The sequence below is a fragment of the Haemorhous mexicanus genome, chromosome 1 (assembly GCF_027477595.1).
Source record: "Haemorhous mexicanus isolate bHaeMex1 chromosome 1, bHaeMex1.pri, whole genome shotgun sequence".
Classification (NCBI taxonomy): domain Eukaryota; kingdom Metazoa; phylum Chordata; class Aves; order Passeriformes; family Fringillidae; genus Haemorhous; species Haemorhous mexicanus.
Window position 1 is genome coordinate 138453851 of NC_082341.1, and position 22474 is coordinate 138476324.

Consider the following 22474-nt stretch of genomic DNA (forward strand, 5'->3'; position numbering starts at 1 on the left):
CACAGGAAATGATCTTTAGTATGTTGTCTAGTGACAAAATTCTGGCTCTTTTGGGAGTCAGGAACCTAGTTGACAATTTGTGGGCTCACATGGAGTGTATTACAGAATGCTGATATAAAACCTCTGCATCTTGAAACAGGAAGAGCAAGAAGACAGGTAATCTTTAAAATAAGAAATGTCAGATATTTCATTATTCACGTTTTACTGGTATTGTAATTGTGCTTATCTTTAATGTCTGTTAAAAGCACTGGTTGATGGAGATATTTTCTGAAATGTTTAGAAACAAAGGTATACAAATGCATTCTTGACAGCAAATACATTTTCACACTTCTGTTTTTAGTAACTAGGTGTGCTGTGCAAAATCAGTCTAAATGGCCATATACACTCCTTTTTTTTGACCCTTCTTAACATGTATATTGTATCTTTAAAAAAATTCTGTTGTTTTTAACCCCTGTGCTTTGGTTCCTTTTTTTTTGTTTTTGTTTTTGTTTGTTTGTTTTGTTTTTTGTGACTTTCCTTAGACAATGGAGACAAGGAGATAGAGTCTTATGAAGGTCTGTACATAAAGAGGGGCTTGTTTTTCACCTGAAAGCCTTCTTTCAGAGGCTGTATAGGGAAAAACAAACCCAACTGCAATTGATGTTTCTTGATTGCACAGACATAGTCAGAATTATTGTCATAGTGATTTAGTCTTTATTTTTAGACCTGTGACTCGTACATTTTACAGGATTCTGCACGAAAAAAAGACAATATAAATAACACTATATAAATATGATTGTCATTAGAAAAGTACCTAGACATGCACCCATTTTTAATAACTTAGAATTTACTTTATGCAAATAAAAGCATTTCAGCCGTTATGTATATACATTTCCAGGATTAGCAGACATTCAAGCACATGTTTATATATAAGCATTGAAGGATACTTGACATTTTTTATGTTAGCCATTAATTTAATCAGAATAATTTTTTTATTGCAAATATTTTATAGTGCAATACATTTGCTGAATTAGTAGGTAATTTGCAAATATTATGGGAAAAATATTGAATTGAGATAGTCTTTCAAAAAGTTAAAATATTTTTGCTTAAAATAAAATCCACTTATATTTTACAGAATTAAAACCATTTCATTTACTTAATAGCAAGCCGCCAGATATCAATTGCAGTCCTTGGTTGTACCACTGAGGGTCTTTATGTAGTATTACTGTGTTTGTCTCATCAGACTTTTAAATTTAGTATTTCCAATGTTTACAGTATTTATTTCCATTTTGGAAACAAAACTTCATGAAAAGAAAACTCTTGTTTTCTCGGATCATCACTCTATGATATTAATTTCTTTGTCACCTCATGTTTTTGAATTGAGTCTAGATATTCCAGGAAATAATCACATCTAGTCACATGATGTTTGCTGTTATTGCTGTATATGCTTTTATGTTTTACCACTCTTCCCTGCTCTTTGCTTAGTATATCTATTTAGACTGTCAGCTTCTCAGAGCAGCAATTGTGAAGTGCTGTGTATTTTTACTGTGTTTGATTAGAGAGGGTAAAATCTTATTTATGTCATAGGTTCTATAGAGAGAAATGTAATAAATACAATAAAATAACTACTTTTTATAGGAATTCTAGAATTGTTTCCTCTGGTAAGTATTGCTGGGACTTGAGGAAATCTCTTTTTACTTGAAAACTGAGTAATAGTTTCCTTTTACTTTGTCTTTTGAGAAAAGTAGTCTTTTGGAAAATCTGGGTTATGGAAAATTGTCAGATCCACAGATTCTGATGTTCACACAATCAAAGCATTATAAGTGACTCGAGACACAATAACAAGACACATTTCATATTGAACTTACACATATAAAGATGGTAAGCACTCTTAAATACCTAATCCATAGGTACAGCTTTCATAGACCATTTTATATAAGTTTCTGTCATGAATTAAGAGCTCATATTTTAATACCAATAGAGTTTTTCTTTGAGGATTTTCCTGTCCTTCTCTAGGATTTTCTAATAATTTTCTTTAAAGGGAGTAATAATTTTCTTTAAAAAGGATAGTGCTCTGCAAGAACAGTAGATTACCCAATTTTGTTCAGTGACAGAATATAATTAAGATTAATAGCAGTCTTTTTACTGTGGAGAATTGAATTTTACAGGAAGTTATTTTAGGCAAATGAAACACTAGTTACAAAAACTGAAATTTAATAGAATTGGAAACCCTGACTATCATAGAAGGAGCTTATGTTAATATTTAACAAATATAGGATCAAGTAAACCTGCAAGTTTTGTAGATATTTGAGTAAGTTTCAATGCCTTTTTTTAAGCCCCAGTGATAATCAAAACTTTTGTGTGTGGTTGGGAAGGCTACATGACCATACCAAAAAATGTTGTCACAGAGTAGTCCTCTCTGCTTTTACAGAACGCATGCTTGACTCAAATGAGGGAGGTGTTTCTATATTGCATGGGAATGTGCTGTGAAGGTTAAACTTTCTGTATTTCGAAATCAAGGATTTAATTGTCAACTAGATAAAGTTAAAATCAAACTGATGGAAAGAGTTAGTTAAAGGTACCTTATAGGCAGTGATGAATTGGAAGTCATCTCAGCTTTGTAAAAGAGAAAAAGAAAGGGAAAAACTTATCTGTTGCAGACTCCTACTGTGGGCTCATTTAGTTTGCATACATTTGAATAATTTGTGTTTCTTACAAGGTTGTATCTGCATACCTTTTCTTTAAATGTTGTACAAATGCCAGAACTCAAGTAGAAAGAAGGGAGTAATTTGCTGCTGGAGATATTATTTTGTTACAGGGCAGCATTCACTAGGATGTGGAATATGGTGTGCTTATGGCTGTGACTAGAAATGGAAGGAAAGGAATCTACAGTGAAAAAACCCAACCCTTTGGGTAATTGCTTTCCAAATTAGGATCAGAATTAAAAAACATTGATTTGAGTTAGATTTAGTTCCATGAACTGTATTATGTGGTTGGGAATTTTTGCTCCAGGACATGAAGGTGCCTCTTGAATACTTTATTTCAAAATAGCCCAAACTGTTTGCTTTCAAGAAAGCTACCAGGGAGTAGCTATGAAGGACCACACCTATCTGTGGTGTACTGATCCAAACATTTTAATCAGTGTCCCACATGCTCAGTAGAACATACAATATCCTTAGTTTTTTTGCATTTACAGCATTTTATGGTTATGATATTTTTGCTAATTCCTTAGGTTGCCATGGCTGTGTTTATTGCAGTATCACATTTGGGTATTTCTGAAATGCTTGTCATTGCCTTGTTTACCCAGGCTATACCTCAGCATCTAGGCAGTCTGGGTTTTGCTTTAGATTTTATTACTTTGGTATATTTTCATGTTTAATGGCTTGAAAATAGTTCTGAAAAGATGTCTGGGACCACCTAAAGAATTTTCACTGCTGAAGTGTCAGAAGACTTTTTTCATCTAAACTCTTGCTTGTATATTGTTAAATTACACTAGAGATAGAAATATCTTGTTTAAATGAACATTTGTAGAAAGTATTGTTAAATTCAACTTGGTTTTAGTGCTAAAATGTTGATGTACTCTGAAGTGTTCTGTATTTTTTGCACCAGCTGACAAGAAGTGGAAAGTGAAGTATATATAGTTCTTAAGGGTTAACATGATTTTATTTTTTCATTTATATGTGGCTCCAATGTATTTCTCTTTCCTTACTTGCCTTGGCAGAAGGATGAAATCACTGACCACTTGCTCCTAATTAAAATGGAACACCATAAAGTGAAAGTATTCAGTATTCACCCTTTCAGTTCATTGTTAATTACTAATCAGAGAGTATTTTTTCCTAATATAGATTTTTATTTTTCCTTTTAAAAATGAGCATTGCCCTTTCTTTCTTCTTTCCACAAAAACAAACCCCAACCATTCACCCAACCCAAAAAAAATAGAAAATCATGTTAGCCAAACAGATGTTGTAAAACATTCGAATTTGGAAATGAAGTGCTCAGAAATTTAACAAATAGTGGAGCTCAGTAAGGATTTGCCTTTCTATTTATGCTCTATCATAAAGACTTTAATTATATGATCTCATAATAATCTTGTGTCTTGGGAAAATGATTTCAGAACCTGTTAGGCCTGAAATTAATGCTGATTAACTGTCCTCTCTTAACTTCAGGTGTGGGTAATCTTTTTCCAGAATAAAATTAGATATGAAAATTAACAGGAATATGGAATTAACAGGAATACTTGATTAGGTTTAATCAGGGATAGCTAGAAACCATTAGTTAGTGTTTGTATCTCTCAAATACAGATTCAAATCTCTAAAGGGACACATGCATAGTGACAATGTACTATTCCAATCATGCAGTCTGGAATGGAAGCTACAGAGACATTCTGATGGTTAGGAAGGCACAGATTCTACTGACAGAAGTACATGTTGTTTATTTTAAGGGGTTTTATCTCATTTAGAATGAAATTTCTTTAAATGGAATTCATTTTGCAAAATGAAAAGGAATTTTACAGCTTTTTACACACCTCTACCCTAGTTTGATGGGAGACAGAAAGGTGGTTATAATGCAATTGCAAAGGACCAGTATTAAGACTGGTCAAGATACTCTATCAGCTATGATTTTGCAGGGTTTTAAAAATATATGGCATTTTTGTTGTATATTTTGTTTTATAAAAATGATTAATCACATGTATAAAGTATAGGATATGGTCTTAGATTACCTTCAACTTGGCTATGAACTTGATGCCTTAGGCAAACACAGCAGCCCAAAAAGATGGAAATATAGAACTTTGCACCATCCTCTTTTTTGTGTGGATACTTCTGTGGTACTGGCCTTTGTACTTGCATGGTGTAATTTGCATTTTTTGTGCTTGACAGCAAAGTAAACAGAACAGTTTAGTTAACATCAGTAACAAGGCTTCCTTAGGATACTTTCTGAGTCTACTTTGGGTGTTTGATTTCAACTATGAATTTGCAAAAATACACCTTTGGGCTTGACTGTGGATGCTTAGTTCACTGCCCTGAGAGGCAGCAGACCTGGAAGAGTATTAAAATATTTAAGTTGCATTGCTACAATTTCCATAGCAAAACTTGAAGAAACTTAACCTATAACCTAGAGTTTAAAATGCTTACTTTAAAAGTTCTCATCCTTCAAGGGAAATAATAGCTTATAAATTTCTCTTGCATTGGCAAAAGGAGAAATTAAACAGCTCTATGAAATTTGAAGATCTTGCTGTATAGGTCTGAGACTACAAAGGGGATAAAAGAAAAATTACTGAGAAGTCATGCAGCTGTGCTTATGGCAGCCATTGTTCATTTACCTTTCAGGGTGCCTACATGCCAAAAACATTTTAATTCGACTCTACTGAAAATGATTTTTTAAAGTCCTAGGCACATCTTCTATACATTTGTTTCTGTGGGAGAAGGCTGACTGTATAGATGACATCCCTGCTGAATATTTTAATTGAAATTTTCAATGTCCTGATTTCAACTGGAATTTAAATGCCCTGGTTTTATCATGGAGCTGTAGAGCAGAAATCTATGCACCGAGTAGTTTCCATTGCATTGTGTTGATTATAGTCTGAATTTCTCTAGTAACAATACCTTCCTAGAAACAATAATTTTAAAATTACTATTACATGCTAGCTAAACCTAAAGTCAAGTAATTCAATGAGTTATTTAACTGAACACAAACTTATACGTGTAATGATAGAACTGGAAAGAATTCTAGAAACAGCGAACATGAAAAATCAATAAGCAATCAAAATCTGAGCCTTGAAAAACTACCCTATATTGCATCACATCAAAGCTGTTTAATAAATAATTGACATTTAAATTAAAGCAGGCATATGTTATATCAGTAATTCAGTTTGACACTCTTCAATATTATTACTGTTGTTACCCTCATGAACTTTGTCACAAAAGAAAGCTGTGGTTCTTTATTAATGACATTTAAAATATATTGGTGTTTCTTATCATTAATAGCACATTCACTGTTGTTCCCAACAGTATTCTCTAGTATTTAACTGTGCTCTAAGCAACTGTAGGTACCAATGGAAAATGTCTTTCTTTTTGCATTCTAACTACTCTGAAATCCAGGTTAAAAAAACATATTATCTGGCAAATTGAGGATATTTTGTTTTCCAAACTGAAAAAGCATTTGCTTTGTTTCTTCTGCTCTTTTTTAGGTACAAGTATTTCCACTAGTTTATGATTATTATGCAATTTTAAATATGGTGTTTGAGAATGGAGGCTTGGACTTTATTCCCAGATAAACTAAAACAAAGCCAAGCAGAAGATTTAAACTAATTATCTACCAATATCTGTCTGTTTTCTCTGCTTTGCTACTTATTTTCTGCTTTCCAGAGCTTAAAAATTTAGTAAGAAATTGGCGACAAAGAACATTAAGAGCTGCATATGAGTATCATTACTTGCAGAAAGATCTCATTGGAATTAGCTAGAGATAGAAATTAAAAATAGCACAACAATTTATTTAATCTTTGATTCACTAAAAATAATTTCTGCCACAGACTCAGGGTTTGTATGTTATTGTAGATGTCTTTTGTTTGATATTTTTTCTTTTATTTGAACAGCTTGTAACAAAGCATGCATGTTTTTGTCTTGCTTTTTCTCCCTCTCCCATCCCTTGCTTATCTAATGCAGCAGGAGCAGAAGAAAACAAGCCTGCTGGAGTTGAGGAGGCAGAGGTTGAGGCAGGTCTGTCTGACCACAAGTGCCTATCTCCTTTAGATACGTTTTCCCCTGAGTATATAGGGAAGCTTTACCAGCCAGCTTGTAAATATATGGAAGATAAAAACCCCAGAGAATATTTATATAATTTCATGAAAGAATAATGCAAACAAATTCATTGAGTTTATTTTCCAGCTGTGAAAGCTTAAAATAATTCTATGTGAAAAAAAGTACCCAACTATTTTACTCTTTTACTCTTTTTATTCTTTTTTATGAAGTTACTCTGTCACTATGCTCAAGTAACAGCCTTAGCAGATCTGGGTGGGTACCTCTTAGGTGTGGTACAGTCTACTTTGCATTAATAATTTTTACATGCAGCGAAGTAAATTTTTTTGTATCATGACAGGGGTTTTTTTCCCTTAGTTTGTGTAAGAAGACTGATGCTGGACAAAATTATTAGGCAACTGCATTATGTAGAAATACTTCAACCATTTTGTATGATGTCCTCCATCCTGCTTGGAAGACAGTTGTTAGTCTGACGACAACTGACAGTTCATGATCAAATCAAACAGTTGCAAATACTCAAATACAATGTGATTAAAACATAAATTTAACTTCTAACTTCAGGAAACACCCAGTACAGGTCCAAAGATATGCAGAGATCTAAAGATAGAATTTCTCCCTTCAGTTTCCTTTTCAAAGGAGGAGTCATAAATGCATACATTTGCATTTACATGCCTTGTTAATAGGTTACATTCTATTGTCCATAATTAATTAACAGTTAATAATTGCCAAAAGTGGTGGAAGCCTGGTGCACAAAAAAAAAAAGAGTTGATCAAGAAACACATTTAGTACTAGCTGGTAGGAAAAATTACTAACTTACAAATGTACGCTAAGATGCTAAATGCTGCTTAAAAGTGTAAGTGTCTGAATCCTGTGCCCTGAACCCTCTTCCCATTGTTATTGAAGAGAAGAAAATGCAGATTAGTATTTTCTTCTATGAAGAAAAGTCAGGAGTAATTACTGTGATGGGATTCATTACTTGCTCAAAACTCTGGATGCACAAGTAATTTCACAGTTTCAGTGATGGAAAGCAGGTTTACTTTCTTTTTAAATTTTAGTTCTCACTTAGGCATCCAAAGTGTCCTTTAAGATCTTTGCCTTCCCATTTTTTCTTATAGTACAGTTTACTTTTTTATTGCTTTTGTTATGATTCTGTCTCTGTGGTGTTCAGTGGGGTGTGTGCTGCGTGCTCTTCTCTCTGTGTGTTTTGTGGTAACTCACGCCTAGTGCATGGAGTTTTGCTCGCATAGCTTGCAACAGGTTTTGTGTGCTTGTAGTCACGTTGTTCTTCATAGTACCTGTTCCAACTGTTAATCATCATTGTCTGTTTTTAATGTCGTAAAGACTGTGAGGAAAAACATCAAACCCCACCTGTTAATGGGCGAAAAGGCAAGTGGATTATGATATTGTTTATGAATTGTGGGTGCTTGAGAAATTTAATTTATTTTTTAGCTGCATGTGTGTGTATTCCTTAGTTATACTAGCTCAAAATTAGTAAGTTCACATATGTTAAATTCCAGTGTGTTGTTTTTTACTTCTTTGATATAAATATTTTGAACTGAGGTTTAAAAATATTTCTTGGCATCAAAACCTCCAGATGTTTATGTTTTTGCAGTAGCTGTTTTACTGAAGATATAGTTTACACTAGGCTGATATGTAATCAGGTTGGCTATGGAGAGCTAAGGGGGTAGTTTTATATTTCTTATTTTGGAATTCCTAGGCTGCCTTGCCTTAAGAGGCTAAATACAGTTTACAGACACTTGCAAAATTGTCTGCATTGTCTTCCACTTTTTACCAGGTCTATATTCTTTTATATTGCTTGGATACATATTTTAAAATCTTGGCACTTTTTAATGTGACTAGAAAAAATTGACCATTTTAATTATCATATACTTCTAGAGAAAGGCTTATGTTATTAGCAATCATTCTATTGTCTAGTTTGTAGTCCTCTTTGATGTTCTTTTCTAAATTCTGTAGAAATAAGCTTAATTCAAAGCACTGAAATGTTAACATGCAGATTTAGATTTCTTATCTAAAAATTAGAACAAGAGAGTTACAATGAACAGACATAGCTTACTTTGAAGTTTTATTCGAGTTCATGGTTCTAAATTGCTTTGACAATTTTGAAGAAGTATGTTAGTACTTTTCCATGTACTTCTAAGACCTTATTACATGTATATTTTGTGTCATTGGTGTCTTCTGCAAGTGAATGAAATATAAATTAGTTAGTGTTTTGGATTTCCTAAAATTTGGGTATTCACTCTTACAGTTCCATCTCTGCCAGGAGCCACTTGCACTGTTATGGACCATTCCTAGCTGTCTATTCCACAGAACAACTTAGCAGAGGGAATACAGATATCAGGAGAGTAGGGATTCTATTTTGCCTGTGCAAGTTCATTGTCTGGGAAGGGCAACCACACCATTTTACTGTCTCTTATATCAAGTGCAGACAAGACCAAATGGAGTGTCTTTGCAGAGAAGGGGCCATGTCACCAGCCTGTCAGAGCAGTCTGAGGGGTCATATCACTTGTTTTGGTGGCTGTGCAAGCATAGTCCTGAACGAATTCAAATCTGGGAGTCTGCTGTTGTTACTGTAATCCATGCTACTTACTGGATAGTTCACTGTCATACATTTAATATCTAAATTCCAGTCGTAGTAAGATTGAAGGCTTTTGCCACCGACCTGACAGAGCTGACAAAACAATTAGCAGTGATTTAGTCAGGCTAAAATTGGTTTTGTTCTTTGTTTATCTTCCTCCACTTCAACAAAAATATTATTTTACACACTTATAGAGCCTGAAAGATGTACATTGCACAATAAACTAACTACTAATCTCTATTTAGATAGTTTTTTTTCATACTTTTATTAAGTTCTCTAAGGCGTCCATTTTATGTTTTAGAAGTTTTTTTCTGCAGAGCTCTTATGCTCCAAAAGAATGATCAGTGTCTACTATTGAATTTCAAATATTTATTACCCAAACTGTCATCCCTTTCCAATGTTCCTGAGGTCTTTTGCATTTCCCTTTCATGTATTTTGTATGATATTTGATCATTTGAATTTGTGGGAAAAGGATCCAGGTAATTCTGCCCTTTACTGTCTTAATTTAGGGTGCATAGAAGATGATGTAGTTACCAAAGCAAAATTTTAAGTGTTTCATATTCCCTCACTCTTGAGAATATTTTATAGGATTACATTACAGCTTTGTCTATATTATGGGAATTAGGAATGCTTTGCAGGTCTGATCTCCCAGACTGAGAAGTGTCCAGAGCATATTTGTGTCTTGAGTTTATAGCAAGACAAGACCCAAATCTCTGAGTCCTGCCCTTTCTGTGCACTCTGGTTTCCCCATGCATGGGAGTCCCACTGCTCTGTGAGCAGTCTGGATGCCTGAAGGAATAGAACTGAAACTGTCCTGTATTCCAGATTATTCTAAACTCTTCTATAGTTTAGACACAATCTAAAGAATTTAGGTGACTGAAGGGCAAACTAGGCAGAATAGAGGGACTCCAGTCAAAGAAGTGATGACAGATGGACCTGCTGAACTGACTTGCAGAAGCAGTGTTCAAATACACTTTTTTGAAAAACAAGCAAATTCCTGTCAGGCCAGAGGGCATTCTCATCCTGATGGCTGCTCTGAGCATCTTTTTCCATTCTCAGACCATTTGGATTTGTGGAATTGGGGCCTACACTTTGCTTGAACTACTGAACATGACTGCTGTGAATCTCCTAGGTGCTTTCTCTTCCTCTGGCTCACTGACTCCAGACTTCACTAAGAGACCACAACAGCTTCTGAACTTTGCATGAGAAATTATACTGGGTGTGTTTTACGTGGGCTGTGGGAATACTTAACATATTCCTATGTGTTATGAGTACCTAGAGAAACACTGCATTTTAATTAAATTCTAGTTCAAGCAAAGGAAGGTTTAAATAAAGACCTGGTTAGATTGTGCTAGTTGTAGACAGGCACATAACTTCAATTTGCTTGCTAGGAAAGGAGTGAAATTAGAGTACCCCCACAATACAATAATACAAACCAGGAAAAATAAAGTACCAGTAAAATGCTTTAGACTGAAGAATCTACATTCTGCTAAAATTCCTTATGATATAGGGGGCTATTTTACAAATTTAGCTCTAAAACTGCCAGTGAGGTGTTACAGATGAGAAAGAGTCTAGCTACTAACTTGTCCATAAATACCTTCAAATTTTACTTATGAAAAATTTGAGTTTGCATCGTTCGAAAGTACACGGCAACACCACATGACATTTCTAAGACTGGAAGGTGACAATGGGATGTCATTTTATCTGCTAGACAAACACAGTTTGTCTGGTTACTAACCTAATGTTTCAGAAGTAAAGCATAAGAATGAAACGGGCCTTTTGGTGCAGAGAGTATTTGCATGTAAAGATACACGTACATTTACATTGCATGTAAATTTGAGCCATAAGAAAACTTTTATGTTATTAAGTAGTAGTAATTGACATTCAGAAAAATCTAGAGCTTTCTGAAGAAAGAAATCTGTATTTTTCATCTTTGTGTAAGCCATTTATTGTATTTTTCTTATTGGTTGGTATTAGTGCTTACATCTATTGGTTTAGTTTCAGACCCCTTTTGTGAACAGAATGACTTTTTTTGCAATTTAGAATGGTACCATGATCTTCAATCTTAGCTGCATCTTACCACCTGTGATTGCTTGCAGAGCTTTTCTTTTTTGTGTATGTGTTTGTGAGAGATATACAGTCATGTAATACAAAATTATCTTTCTGCTTAGAAAATGTTTGAAGACTTACTATAGGATTGCATCTTTTGCAATAAATATAAAAATAACATCTAAAGAAAATAATAAACCCTATATCAAGCAAAACCTTACCTTCTCATTCTGCAGAGTGAATTTGTAGGCTGTTGATATTTCCTTGCATGCACAGAGTATTCCCTGACATCCAGGACATGGAAATGCAAACTGAGGAGACACTATGGAAAAGAAGTGTAGAGCAGAAGCTTGTACTTTGCTCCATGTTCATTTTGGACATTACTTGTAATTTTCTTTTTTTTTTTTTTAATTCAGTATTCATTAAATTCTGGAGATATTTTGATTTTTATTGTATTTACTTTTTGCAGCAGTATGAGGATTGCCATACCAGCTCCTGACTAAAAATCCATCTAGCCCAGTGTCTGGTGTTCAGTAGACCAGGTGTGGATGCTGAGGAAAAGGGATATAAGCAGGACAAGTATTCTTGTACTGGGAACAATGTGGCCAGCAGGAGCAGGGAGTCATCCTTCCCCTGTATTCAGCACTGGTGAGGTCACACCTTGAGTGCTGTGTCCAGTTCTGGCCCCTCAGTTTGGGAAGGACGTTGAGACGCTTGAGTGCATCCAGATTAAGCAACGAGGCTGGAGAGGAGCTTGGAACACAAACCCTGTGAGGAACCACTGAGGGAGCTGGGGCTGTTTAGCCTGGAGAAAAGGAGACTCAGAGGTGACCTTATCACTCTCTACAACTTCCTGAAAGGTGATTGTGGTCAGGTGGGGTTGGTCTCTTTCTCAGGCAGCATCTGAGAGAACCAGAGGACACGGTCTTAAGCTGTACCAAGGTAAATATAGGTTGGATTATTAGGAAAAAGTTTTTAATGGAAAGAGTGATAGAGTTCTGGAATTGTCTGTCTGGGGAGGTGGTGGAGTCACCATCCCTGGATGTGTTTAAGAAAAGACTGGATGTGGCACTAGGTGCCATGGTTTAGTTGAGGTGTTGGGGCATGGGTTGGACTTGATGATCTCAGAGGTCTCTTCCAACCAAGGGATTCTGTGAACTCTGTTCAAGAGTGTAGTGAAGCTTATCCAGGATCCTGGCTGCCCAGTCTCCTATGCCTTGTGTCTCAGGAATCTGCATAAATAACAGTGGTGCCTTTGCAGGGTGTCTTCATCTCCCTCATAGGTTTTCTGTGCTGTTTCTTCCCCCTTAAATCAGTCCTTTCAAAATGCCCCAGAGTGCCTATCCAAACAAGGGACGTGGGCGAGCTGTCCTTCCAGATGTCCCAGAGAAGCTGATTGAGAGCGGCCCCGCTCCAGCACAGCCTGCCGTGGTGCAGGCATGTAACCAGAAGAGGGAGCAAAGCTGCCGTATTTTAAAAACATGAAAAAAGATGTGAAACAAACAAACAACTCCTCCCCATGCCCCAAATGGTATTGGAAAAAAAAAGTCTTGATAGTGGCTTACAAATAATATCTTTGTGTTATTTAAACATACTTTACTAAATATTAATGTACTCATGTTTAATGTAACACTAACTGACTGTTTTCTTCTAAGCCATTTGGAGTATTAATTTTTTTCTGGCGTTTCTTCATGTTTTACAAATCCATTGTATTCATAAAAATAGCCAATGTTACTCTGATTTTTAGCTAAAGACAGGCTATGACTTTACTGATTGTTATTTCAACAAGGGCTCTCTGTGACCTTGCTTGAATATATCTAAATTTTTTATAAAAATAAGCAATAGAAGATTACAATCAATTTAGTCCCTATACAGAGGAATCCACTAGCAAAAAATTTAAAATAAAAATTTAAAACATAAATTTTAAATATAATTGACTGAATTTGCAGATAGAGAATATTATAAGAAGAGACTGCTGCTGGTCTAGACTTAAGTGATTTATAGTTACAAATAATGAATGTAGCCTTGGAGTCAGCTTGAAGAAAACATTTCTGGAGTAAGAAATAATCTACAGTGCATTATTATGTTTTTAATGTTAGCAACAACAATATGAAATGTAGATGTGTTGCACTACTTTTTATTGCTGACCTGATGATTTATATTGAAGTTCTTTTAATGTATTCCAACTGCAACCTCAGGAAATGAAGCTCAGGGTTTGGGTATTGGGTTTTTTGTTTGTTTTTTACTTTTTTAAAAGACTGTGTATGTAGTTCAGGAAGAAAGATGAAATCAAAACAATCAAAAATAAATCATCAAGATGCGTCAGATTTTATTGGAACACTCTATTCATTAAAAACCATTATATAAGCCATTAATAAACAATTTCTTTTTTTAAAAATTATATAACATTTCTTAACATTCATTGGTTGATTTGGCACTAATTTGCAAACTATTTTCATGTGAAGGTTGTGTGTACATGTGTATCTGTGTGTCCCTGTCTTTATACTGTCCACCCTTTGTCAGCATTCGGGGCAATGTTCGAAGAAGCATTTAAGATTTTGAAGGAAAGACAGATCATCATGTCTCAGATAAATGCCTTGATCTCTAAGGTACAGAAACAGTCTGTAAAGTATTCTTCCAGTGTATGGAGAAAAAGATGTAGATCAACTGTTACTTTGACAAAAGAGGAAGCTAGAAGACTATATCCTCAGGCTGGCTGTGGGTTACCTGGGGAGGCAGGAGGTCTTGTTCTGTATTTGTCAGAAAAAGACTAAGTGTGTTCCTACTGTGTTCCTACATGTGTTGTTTTTGGGTACTGGATGAGTCTTCCTGTTACAGCAGGGTAAGGAAGCATCAACACTGTTTTAATGAGGCACCTGAAGGTTTCTCTGGTGTAGGAACATCAGCAGTCTGGCATAAAATCTTGATTGCTCACTTTGTGTCACTTCGAGTTGGCCCTGATGCCGTTAGCAGCCCACTGCTGCTGCAAGGTGGGACTGGATTAATTCCAGATACAATTTAGTACATCTGGGAGGATTCATACATCATGGTTTGAAGCCATTTGCTTTCCCCTAGTAGAGGTTTGACACACTGAAAATGTTTCTCTCTCTGTGAGCTCTAGAGACTGATGTCTCTTTAATTTTCTTAGGAACCTTGTTTCGTAAAAGGTAAAACTTGTATGCCATGAATTTAGTCTTTAATTAATTAATTTAATTAATTCTCCTTCTTGCATTCTTAATGCAGGAGCTGAGATATTGAGTATATGATTCAAAACAGTTTCTCAATTTTTGACAGTTTATCCCACAGTTTTAATGACTTATTGAGCGGCATTGGCTTAAGAAGCACTAGCCAAATCCCCTTTTGACTAATTTTTACAGTAGTTGTCACCATATATAATTAATAATATAATTTCTTTCTGAGCATTCTGCATATAAAATTAAAAATAGAAAGAAGTTCTGAGTACTTTTCATTTGCAGAAAAAGATGACTAAATTAAATATGTCCTAATGAAAAAGTGAAGACTTTATGATAACCTAATCAAGTCTAAAACTAGAAATGCACTGATAAAAATTGGTTCCCAGAAATTTTAGGTGCTGAAAAAAAGACAAAAGCTGAAGTGGATTTAATTAAAAAATAATTTTAAAAAAGACAATCTAGTAAAAGAGAAAATATATAAAAATGTTTCAAGTAAAGGATAGTTGTGAGAAACTCTATTACTCTTTGTAGTGTTGAGAAAAGAAGAGAGGAGGTGAGTATTGGCATAAGAAAAATCCTCATCATGAGTGTCTGGTATTTTGCTGCATCATCTTGTACTTCTGCAGTTTGCTGCATCATTTCCAATTCAGCTGCAACATTCCTGGTACTAAGCTGGCATGGTTAGAAATTCAGAAAAGCTGTATATGTGCAACTATTCTTCTCATATATTATTTCCACATTTTTAATATTTTTCATATTAAATATTCTAAACAAAAGTGTAAGGAATGCTGAGGTTGTACCTGACACTGTGTATTGGAGCACACCATGCTCCCTCTCCCAGTCAGCACAGGTGAGTGTCATTCTCACAGGGAATGGCACAACACCAAGTGTCACTCCAGCTTCATTATTCACTGTGGTGTGCAGTGCCCAGGGGTAGGTGCAACAACTCCATCTAAAGAAAAAACTGCATGTAAATATTGTCCATTCATTCTAGTGGGAAAAATCTGCATTGGGCATCTGTCAAATCCTTCTAGCCCTAAAGGTACATCAGCTGGTTGAAATACTCTGACTCAAGAATCCCATATTTTATGTAATCTGTATAAGATCTTTTTGTATAAATATTTAATAATTTTTCATCTCTCTTTATACATAATCAAAGCTAATTATCACAACAGATGACAGGATGAAGTTTATGTTATAGGAAGTGAGAGTGAAAGCAGGAGACGGATGATCTCGAAAATCTATGGTTTCTTTCAAAATGTTTACTATTTGACCAAAGTTGGCTTTGGTTAAAACAGCAAGGGAATAGATGGTGGCCCTTTGCCTTGGGGAAAAAAAGAGATTTTAGAAACTACATTGTGTAAAGTACATTTTAAACTAAATCTATTTGTCTAACCAGAGAGTATATGGGCAGCACTGACATTTTGGCACTTTGAATAAGCATCAGCATCTTATGCTAGTTCCCAAACAGAAAGCTATCCTTTAAGCTCTACTTAAAACATATTTTCTCATCTTTGTAAAACATAGAAATGGAAATGAAATTAGAAAATGTTGAAGAAAAGGTCAAATGCATGGTTAAATCTGATGGGTATATCTATTTTTATTTCTCAGTTGAAACAATAACCATTATTAGTAAAACTCTTGCAATGTTCTAGAAGTTAGTGAAGCTTTTCACTTGATCTAGAGTACTGCCAAATCCCATATACTCAATCTAAACGTTGTACTTAACTGCTGATAAAACTAAACAGCCATTTGAATTTAAAGCTGATATGCCATAAATATAAGTGAAGCTATAGAAAAGAGGTCATTTGGAACATTTTCTGGAAGTGTCTGCATGCTCATTCTATGACTTTCCTCAAAAACATATAGTAGCCTGTCTTGCTTTTTGTAATGTTTTTGTTTTTTCTTTTTAAGATTAACATGAGACAAAACCATTTATTCAAATAATGATATTTTTATTTGATTTTTATTTCCTCACTCTAGTCAGTTCAAATGTTATTACAGAGTGTTACTGAGATGGTTAACTATTTTCTAGATGCTGAGCTCTCAAAGAATTATCAAGGTTTAGTAAAGCTTGTCTTTTGATAGGGAACTTTTTTATAACAAGTGATTTTGATGGCTGAGACAACTACACTGTTTAGGTTCAGAAGTAAACCAGGAGCTCTGAAAAGGCTTCTCACCTAGAGTCAGAGAGAGAGAGAGAAAGAGTCTTCTAAAATTTGCTTTAAAATAGCATGGAAATCAGTGGGCTTCCTGATATTCTTCAGTATTTAGATTATTTGTTGTATATGATGAAAAATTCCTTTGGATTACTGTATACCTACTTTTTATCTTATTTTAAGTACAATCTCCACTATTTGGTCTGAATTACAGTTAATGGTATTTTTTTCTCTAGCAGTGACTATTCCTTAAATTAAAAAGTAGTTTTACTAAGGTCATTGAGGTTTTTGATTTGCCATTTAAAAAGATAGTTCTGGACTCATTTGAAAAAAAGAAAGGATAAATGGCATCAATAGATATTTTATTGTGAAGTGTGTATATTCGTAGAGAAAAAGAATCACATTCTTGCTAGGAATAATCATATTAAGATGTTATTTCCACAGTTTGGTAACAGAATGTTCTGTTTGAAATTTCTTATTTAGTACTCACTACACATGGTACTTCAAAGATGATAGAGTCTGTTTCAGCTTGCATATCTGTGGTGTCATGAAATCATTACAGTGACAATTTACTTGAACCTACATTTCCATCCGTTTCAAAAATCAAAGCAGCCTTTTATAGGACAGCAGGCTGTCATGGAGAAGAAGGCTGCAGGATGCACACAGATAACATTTTCACAAGTTTACATTTTGAATGTTAGATATCCATCAGTTTTCTTGAGAAAAGGAAAATAATAATAATAATAATAATAAAGTCATAGGCTAAAATACTTTGTGTCAGTTTACTGTGAATTGGTAAGATTAAAAATGTTTTTGATATCTGTCATATTATTCTCCATCACTGGCTATTTCTGTGACTGTAAAAGTGATAATATCTGGGGGCAGTGGTGGTGAGGAGCTTTGCAGTTTACACAATAAGCAAAGTAAGCAGATTCTTAACAGCCCAAAGCAAAAATGGAGCTTGGAGTATTGGATCTCTCCTGTTAATTGGTGTAGATTTGGTTTTGCCATGTAATCCCAAAGGGTTTAAAACTGATAATGTTTATGCTAACTACCTGGTTTGTCAGAAGATAGAGAATTAAAGTGTATAAAAATATATTTGACAACCTCAAAATGTTAACAGCTCTCAGGTCTAGAGAATGTAGTTCTCTGGAGCAGTGTACATGATTCTATCGATAGCTCTTTTCCTGAGCAGTGACATCAGAAATGCCAATTTCAGATACAGGACTAATTGGTGCAAAAGTTCTTATTGAGTAGTTTAATCTGCCCAAATTAAAAACTTAATTTAAATCAAGTTCCAGATTTTGAAAATAAATCCGACTTAGTTTTGGCTTAAGAGTTAATTGTTAAAAACGATTTTTTAGCTTAAATTAGGCACCTATGATTGCTTGTTCAGGTTTTTTGTTTGTTTGCTTGTTTGTTTGTTAATTTGTTTTGTTTAGTTGGCTATTTTTGTTAATTATATCTTTGCATACATTTTTTACCAAAATTTTTATAACTTACAGAAACACAATGATAATAAGAATCTATGGTAATAAGCTATATATGTGTTATTATCTATATATATACTGTAAGCTATATATATATGCTATAATCTATAGTAAGAAGCTATAGAATGTAGAATACAAAGTTTTAAAAATGGACCAAATTATTGTGTAAATAAACCCCTATTTTTTATGTCAGTTGTTAAATACTAAAGACAGCAGAATATTTGATAAGTTACATAGGTACTAACTTTTGGATAAGATGTTCTGTTCCAGAATGTTTAAGATGTGTAATTATTCTCTTCACCTCAGGCCTCTAAGAACTAATCTAAATTTTATTGTTAATGATAATACATTTGTTTAGATCAAGTTGTTCCAAATGATATTAGGTGTATTATAATGTAAGTTACATAATATTTCTGATTTTTTTTTTTTGATTTACACTAGAAGTTACATGGGAAGACCAGCAGAAAAAGGTGAATGGTACAATAACTGATGACAAACCATTGCTGAAAAAGAAACACCATTCTGAGACAGGTTTGTCAGGGTTTGGAAAACCACATGAAAGCATGAGACTATAAAACCACATTTCATGCTTTTGTAACGCGTGTGTGCTTTCTGTACCTTATTTTTTTCACTTTGGTGTGAAATATTTAGCATGTAGAGACCATTTAGATGACATAGCTCTGTTTTAGAGTAGCCAAAATAGATCTGCTTTTGTAAACAATTGTGTTAGAATGCACATACATTAGAAAAGAAGTGTTCTGGCACAATATTAGACATAGTTTGCTTTTACTTTTGAATTTTGTTATGACTTAATATATTTGTGAAAGCCTCAGGAATCCAAGTATAATCTATGCTGATTCTTATTTAGTTGACCAAACCAAGGTATCTACTGCATGTATGGTGAGAAAATCATCTTCTACAGACTTAAATCTGAAACCTTCTTTCACCATCACACATGGCAGAAATAATGTTCCAGTGTAATTTTTTATACAAGCTGCAGTTTATATCTCCATACTTGTAAATTCTCAAATCTAAACGCCCTCTTCTTTCCTCCATTCTGTACACAAATGGATTTCTTCTGAAACTAAGAACTGTCATAAAATTTCTTTCAGCCCAAATGGCAAGTTCAATTATTCATCTATCTTTGTTCCTACAAATGCATAGCAATAAAATGTAAAGCTAGTAATAATAACACTGATGATAATAATAGTCTTGTTCTGTCTTCATAATCAGAGTATAAAAGATCCTAATCACATTAATTAATACACTTGCAAAGGGCACGCACACTTTAAGTAGTAGAGAAGGTAGGGAGGAGAGAAGGAAGGGGAGGGGAAAAGAAAGGGAAATGGGATCTTTATATTGCAGGTTTCAGCCTATATTTAAAGATTGATCCAATCTACTCAAGTCAATGGAATTTTTCAGTTGCAAGAATACCTTGGTTCAGTTTTGCGTTGCAAATAAATCTATTGGGCATATTAGTTGTCTCACTCTAACAACAACCCTTCTCCCAGTCACACAAATTAAAATTTACAAGATTGGCTTTCTGTGTCACATCCTAAATTAATAATGTGATCTCACCTAAATAATAATATAATACTGATAATATCCAAATGTTTTGCTGAAGTTCAAAGATTGTACAGCTGAAAGTGCAAGACTCAGAACTGAAGAAAACCAGCAAAATCTGTCTTGATTCTAACCTAGGAATTAGACAACCTAGCTGTAAAAGTCCAGATGTGCCTTTGCATTTCCTGTTCCCCAACTTTTTGATGCATCAGAAAAAGTTAGAGGATAAAAAAAATACTGTTTATGAGAGTCAGGATCAGAATGTGATATATCTTCTTTTCTAGCTGTTTAACTGTTGCATGATAGATTCAAAATACAATGTCTACACATCTGCACTGTTGTCTTCCAGGGAGAGTTGAGCAGAATAGTGCCTCTGCCCTGACTTTTCCCTTATGTAGTATCTAGGTAGGAACATTAACTCCATCTTCCAGCTGAGGTGGGCTTAGGACTGTGTTCTAGACAGAAAACTTATTTATAGTTATTGGCAGTACTTTTAGGGCCATGTTCTTCATACTTTAGAAAGAGGTAACATTTTTTAGATAGCTGCTCTTTGTGTATTCTACATTTTGGAACATGAGTAAAATCTTATCATTGAAAGACAAAAACAGGCAGAAGAATAGAAATTGGAATCAAATATGAAACAAAAAAAGTTCTCACTTTACAGGTGTTCTGTGTAATAAAATGGTAGTAATCTGATTTCTATCTATTTTTCTGTCTGGAACAGAACCACTGATCTCCAGTCAGAATTGGTTTGAAAAGACACAGTCACCCTTATCAAAGTCTAGAATAGATAAAAAGTTAAGTAAAAGTTGTGTTCTTCATTTTACAGTCCTAAGTCTTTCTGTGAGGGCTGATGCCTGATAAGAGCATAACTTCTGTTTTAATTTACATTATCAGTAATGTCTTGTAATCAGCAATGCATGGGATGGTGATACGTGGGGAAGAAACATGGATGTGGTTCTGAACAAGCTGCAATGGGCCTCAAATGGCACATCCCTACATTCCTCAGATGCTTTTCCAAACTGAATCTGTCAAAAAGCTTTATGTGCTTCAGTGGTAGGAGTGGAGTAATGCAACTTCCAGGACTGGCATAATCTGCTATGTGTGCACACTACTGTCCCCTATAGACATCCCTGTATCATTTCAAACACCTGCCTTTCAAGGCATAGCAGTCAGGCCATCTAGAAGAAGGTGCCACAGCACTATACTCACATCTGGATGTTGAGCTATACTATATCTATGACCATGATCTAATGGTGGTGCAGCCTGACAGAAGCTACCTAAGGAAGCTTCAAATTCCTTGAACTCTTACAGTATGGGGTTTACCCTCTGCACAGGACTGCCCTTTCTTTCACCCGTGAATGCTTTAATTGTTCTGTCTGCACAGAAAAATTGAAGCAATACTAATGAAACTGAATGCAGAGGGTGCAATGGAGGCAAGAAGGAATAGGGATGCCTCATATTCCCCTGTTTTGATTGCCTTTTCATCTCTTGATGAGTTTTCTGATATGATCGGTTATGACAGCTTATACTGTCTTTAAGTGCAGTTTGTCTGTTAAGAATTTAACCTAACCAGTGCCATGGAAATAGCCATGGCAGTAGTAAAGCTAAGAAAACCTGGGAGGACAAATAGGCATTGATTACATGAGTGCCAAGAGTGCAGAACTGAGATCTGTGAGCAAACTGTGGAGAAAAGAATGAATAGATAACAAAAGTAATTTCAAACCCTAGAAAAATAACAGTAGTACTGTACCTTGTAAAGCATTAATATTCAAGAAATATGCATGACTGGAAATGGGATTAGCAAATTTGTTGGAGGATGATTGAAGGTTATTAAATAAAGTAGCAAAAGGGTTCTTGTGTTGCAGACTTTATAATAGAAGAAGATTAGATTTCTGTTCCTCAATATCAGAAACCAAAGCCATGGGGTTTTTTTAAGAGTCTTCAAGCTCTAAGATCTGATGCAATTTGCAGAATTAGTGTTAAGCATATTTCAAGGACTCAATTGTATTTATGCAAAGATTTTGAAGGATTGGAAGGGTAAAACTGCAGAAATGTAGGTAAGCATAGCATAAAAATTCAAGCCATATTTTGAATCTGTCCCCTTCCTTTAGGTGATGTCAGTACTCTGTCAGAGAATTCTGCATTCTAGACAGCACTAAATCAAAAAGCATGAGAAACAGTTACTTGTTCATACCTGAGATTATAAAGTACCTTCAGCACTCACCACTGTCTGAGCTGTAATAGATGGTATTTGAAAGAAAGAGAATAAAACTCTAGTCCTCTAATCAGATTTCTTTTGTCAGTGATAAGAAAAGAAATAAAATTACAGCAGGCAAATATTTTCACGTGGTTTTGCATTTTTATATATGAGGCCTTAAGGGAAGTTGGAAAAAAAGGTTGTGTGTAGAGAATGTGTCCTGTACTGATACAGATAAAGTTAGGCAGGATACTGGTTTCCTTAAAAAGCAATTCTTTTCATCAGTATCATCACTAGTGTCTTTTGAACCCATTGAGGTAATTAAAATGGGAAAAGGACACAGTTTAGGGTACCATGGCAGAGATACTCATTTCTGTTCCATTTCACCATCCAAACTATTGGAAGTTGAATACAGCCTGGCAACCTGTGTCTCCATCCAGAGGTGACAATACAGAAACTGCCTTTGTAGGGTAGCAAAGAAGGCAGTAT

General features: G+C 34.7%; 1 protein-coding gene across 1 annotated transcript in view; it reads left to right on the forward strand.

Annotated features, from left to right (window-relative positions):
* RIMS2 (regulating synaptic membrane exocytosis 2) overlaps positions 1 to 22474 on the forward strand; it is a 446152-nt gene that overhangs the window by 313835 nt on the left and 109843 nt on the right. The gene's annotated exons all lie outside the window — the stretch shown is intronic.